The 4,963-nt window shown below is 47.8% G+C and overlaps 1 pseudogene; it reads right to left on the reverse strand.

The window, feature by feature from the left end:
* Window positions 1–2,901: 2,901 nt before the first annotated feature.
* On the reverse strand, window positions 2,902–4,416 carry LOC122904617 (annotated as a pseudogene).
* Window positions 4,417–4,963: the final 547 nt, after the last annotated feature.

A 4,963-nucleotide genomic window follows, 5' to 3' on the forward strand; every position in this document is an offset into this window, starting at 1 on the left:
CCCAAACTTTTCAAATCAGGAGAAACCTGCAAGGCCCCTGAACCCTCACCAATATTGATGGCCCCTCTGCACGCAAATGCACAGTCTGAAACGCTCTGACCACATACAACCAGGAGACAGCCAAATCAATTGTCCTGAGTCAGAAGACTAAACCTGACATGCCCCTAGGAACTCATTGGAACTCTAGATTAGGTTTTCAAGCATCTGTCTTCAGGGGCCTGTTATGGAATACCCATTTATGATACAGTATGTGGTCCCTGAGCCACACAACAGAACATCTCCTGTCCCCAGAAAGACACCATGCTCTTCTTCCTATGGCAAACCATCAGGTTAGGAGACTCCTGCCGCGCACCTTAGCCACCAGCACATGATAAGATCTCCCTGGTAACAATCCAGCATGTGACCCAACTTCAATAGATTCCATGTCAAATCAAGGCCTTGGTACTTCACACCAGAGCCACCATAACGAACCTGCCATGTTCCTCAGCTGCAATGGTCAATGGAGGTGTGCCTCTAAGCATCCACGTGGGAGTGCTCTGCTACACAAACTTTCCAAATGGGGGACTCTGGAACAAACAAACCAGGCTCCACCTGTCCAATATTAGGAAACCTTGCTATTTGGAGCATCTCACAAGCCTCAGCGTGGGAAATGCTCCATGGCCTCTTGACGCCACCCCTCCATTTGTTGGTCATCATAGACACAAACTCCAGCGTGAGCAAATATCTGACATCTGTCTTTACTCAGGTGGTGGATATTCGAATCAGCCGTTGCACACTGGAATTGCCTTTCGCTTGGCACTGAATTTAAGCTTAGCTTGGGTTTACAATTCCATCCTCACCCTACTAGTCCGCAAGCCGTCTTAATAGGGAACACTGGAGAGACAATGCAGCATTCTGACTTCCCCATAGAAAGAAGAGCATGTTGAGTCTGCCCAGAAACTCCTCATGAAAATCATTCTAATCAGTCCTCTGGGAACCCCGATTTATGTGCTTCCCTGGCCACTAGTGCTGTGTCTGACACAGCCTGAGCCCGGACCTCATGTCAGCTACCCAGAGGGCGGTCCCATATCCAGCATGTGAGACCGGCCATGATCCAGGACTGTCATCTCTACCCATCCTTGTTATTCAGGCATATGTCTCCAGACCTATGCTGGAATCCCTGCCAATGGGGGAGCCTGAAGCAAAATAGAGAACTTCTCCTTCCCCATGGCAGAAATCCACTCTGTTAGGATGGGTGTCCAACTCTCAGAGTGGAAGCCAGCTGCATGACCAATGAGACCACGCCCACTCATGATGGCCACCCTGGGCACAAGCAGGCATTGTGATACTCACCCTGAGGATGTTTTCAACCAAACTTTCTTAGTTGCACCTCTCAGTTGCACAGTTTGGGCAACTGTGACGGGCACAGTTTCCTTGGTGATGGCAACCACAGTCCTGTGGTTTGGCTCCACAGACCACATCCTTCAGGGCATTTGAGCCATGGTTTTGGGAGACAAGTCTGCAAACACAAATCGGGTTAAGGTTAGTGGCGAGGTGATCTAAGGCCAAATTTCATACCTGGTATGACCCTAGGCCCAAATCTTAACCCTTCGTGGGATTTTCCAGGCACCCAGACCTACAGCCCCTCTCTGGAATCCCTGTTTTGGGGCACCCCTAAGATAGAAAACAGCAATCTTCCCTTCCCTTAGAAAGCCACCAAACTCTGGGGAGCCACCAGGATCCCTAGATAGGAAAAATCTCCCATGGACTCATGAGATCACACATGCATTCTGAGGCCATCCTGGAGACACAATCCAGATACAAAAGCCTGTGCTACCACCTTCGAGTCAACCGATTTACAATTCCTGACGAGCTGCCCTCCAGGTCTATGCATTGGGTCTGAGATCACCTGGCAACTAACCCTAACCCGAGTTTGTGTTTGCAGACTTCTCTCCCAAAACCATTGCTAACATGCCCGCCAGGATGGGGTCACTGGAGCCTCACCACAGATGTGTGCCTGCCATCCCCAAGGAAACTGTACCCATCAAAGTTGCCCAAACCATCCAGATTAGGAGAAAAATGCAAGGCCCCTGAGATCACCCCAATACTGGAGGCCGCTATGGATGAAAATGCACAGTCTGAAACACCCTGATTACCTGAATCCAGGCAGGCACCCAAGTCAATGGTCCTGAGTCAGAAGATTGAAACTGACATGCCCCTAGGACTTCACTGGACCCCTAGATTAGGTTTTCAGGCATCTGTTGTCAGAGACCTGTTCTAGAATACGAACTTATGATGCACCATGTGGTCCCTGAACCCCACAACAGAACATCGCCTGTCTTCAGATGGAACCCGTGCTCTTGGACCTGTGTCAAACGCTCAGGGTACATGAATCCTACAGGGCCGCATAGCCACCAGCACATTCTAAGATCTCACTGGTAACAAACCTGCATTGTGCTTCATCTCCATGAGCCTCCATGTCAACTCAAGGCATTGGTACTTTGCCCAAGAGCCACCAGAACGAATCTGCCATTTTCCTCAGCTGCAATGGTCAATGGAGGTGTGCTTTCCAGGCATCCATGTGGGAGTGCTCTGCTACCCAAACTTTCAATATGGGGAGCCCTAGAGTAAACAAACTAGACTCCCCCTGTCCGTTAGAAGGAAACCTTGCTGTTTAGAGCATCTAACAAGCCCCAGCGTGGGAAATCTTCCATGGCCCCCTTTTTTTTTTTCTCATTAAACTTTTGTTTTAATGGGTCTCAAAATTCTGTGACAGATTTTTGGTCAAGTTGTTTCCATTAAAAAGTACTGATTTTAAAAACTAATAACTTAAAACTACCACACACACACACACAAAAATAAAAATAAACAAATGGTCCACAAAACATTCTCCTTTCCTTCTGAAGGTTTTATGATGCATTGTTATCATTAACCAGTCTTTTACTATTAAACTTAAATGGCCAATTGACACAAACAGTTCTGAGACCGTTCTTCCACCACTGATTAAGACTGGGGTGGTACTTATTGGGTATAATATTCATTTAGCCTTCTGAGCTTTCTGGGAAGACTGGGTGACCTTGCCAGTTCCAGCTGCCTTCTTGTCCACTGCTTTGATGACACCCACAGCAACCGTCTGTCTCATGTCACGAACAGCGAAATGGCCCAGAGGAGGATAGTCAGAGAAGCTCTCAACACACATAGGCTTGCCAGGAACCATATCAACAATGGCAGCATCACCAGATTTCAAGAACTTGGGACCATCTTCCAGCTTTTATCCAGAACGATGATCTATCTTCTCCTTCAGCTCAGCAAACTTGCAAGCAATGTGAGCTGTGTGACAAACCAGCACAGGTGCATATCCAGCACTAATTTGGCCTGGATGGTTCAGGATAATCACCTGAGCTGTGAAGCCAGGTGCTTCCATTGGTGGGTCATTTTTGCTGTCACCAGCCACATTGCCACGACGAACATCTTTGACAGATACGTTCTTGACATTGAAGCCCACATTGTCCCCAGGAAGAGCCTCACTCAAATCTTCATGGTGCATTTCAACAGACTTGACTTCAGTTGTAACATTGACTGGAGCAAAAGTGACCACCATGCCAGGCTTAAGGACACCAGTCTCCACTCGGCCCACAGGGACAGTACCAATACCACCAATTTTGTAGACGTCCTGGAGAGGCAGACGCAAGGGCTTGTCAGTTGGATGAGTTGGTGTCAGAATGCAATCCAGAGCTTCAAGCAGTGTGGTTCCACTGGCATTCCCATCTTTACGGGTGACTTTCCATCCCTTGAACCAAGGCATATTAGCACTTGGCTCCAGCATGTTGTCACCATTCCAACCAGAAATTGGCACAAATGCTACTGTGTCGGGGTTGTAGCCAATTTTCTTAATGTAGGTGCTGACTTCCTTAACGATTTCCTCGTATCTCTTCTGGCTGTAGCGTGGCTCAGTGGAATCCATTTTGTTAACACCAACAATTAGTTCTTTTACATCCAGTATGTAAGCCAGAAGGGCATGCTCACGGGTCTGCCCGTTCTTGGAGATACCTGCTTCAAATTCACCAACACCAGCAGCAACAGTCAGGACAGCACAGTCAGCCTGGGATGTGCCTGTAATCATGTTTTTGATAAAGTCTCTGCGTCCTGGAGCATCAATGATAGTCACATAATACTTGCTGGTCTCAAATTTCCACAGGGAGATATCAATGGTGATACCACGTTCACATTCAGCTTTCAGTTTATCCAAGACCCAGGCATACTTGAAGGAGCCTTTTCCCATCTCAGCAGCCTCCTTCTCGAAATTTTCGATAGTTCTTTTATTGATCCCACCACATTTGTAGATCAGATGACCAGTAGTGGTAGACTTGCCCGAATCTACGTGTCCGATGACAACAATGTTGATATGAGTCTTTTCCTTCCCCATTCTGGTTTAGGATGAAGCGGTGGTTTTCAGGACACCTGTGTTCTGGAGGCAAACCCATTGCGAAAAAGCCTCCATGGCCTCTTGATGACACCACTTTATTTGTCAGTCATCATAGACACAAACTCCAGCGTGAGCAAACATCTGACATACACCCTTACTCAGGTGCTGGATATTCAAATAAGCTGCTGTACACTGAAACTGCCTTTTGTTTGGCACTGAATTGAAAAGGAGCTTGGGTTTACAATTTCATCCTCACCCTCCAGGTCTGCAAGTCCTCTTGACAGTGAATTCTGGAGCTACAACGCAGTATTCTGCCTTCCCCATAGAAAGAAGAATGGCCTGGTTTAGTACTCCCAGAAACACGACATTGGGATCAATCTGCTCAGATCACGAGGGAACCCCGATTTATAGGCTACCATGGCCACTAGTGCTGTGTCTGACAGAGCCTGAGCCCCGACCTCATGGCAGCCACCCAGTGGGTGGTGTCCATATCCAACATGTGAGACTGGCCATGGCCCAGGGCCATCATCTCTACCCAACCTTGTTATTCAGGTATCT

Source organism: Neovison vison, chromosome 4, assembly GCF_020171115.1.
Source record: "Neovison vison isolate M4711 chromosome 4, ASM_NN_V1, whole genome shotgun sequence".
In the NCBI taxonomy this organism is placed as follows: domain Eukaryota; kingdom Metazoa; phylum Chordata; class Mammalia; order Carnivora; family Mustelidae; genus Neogale; species Neogale vison.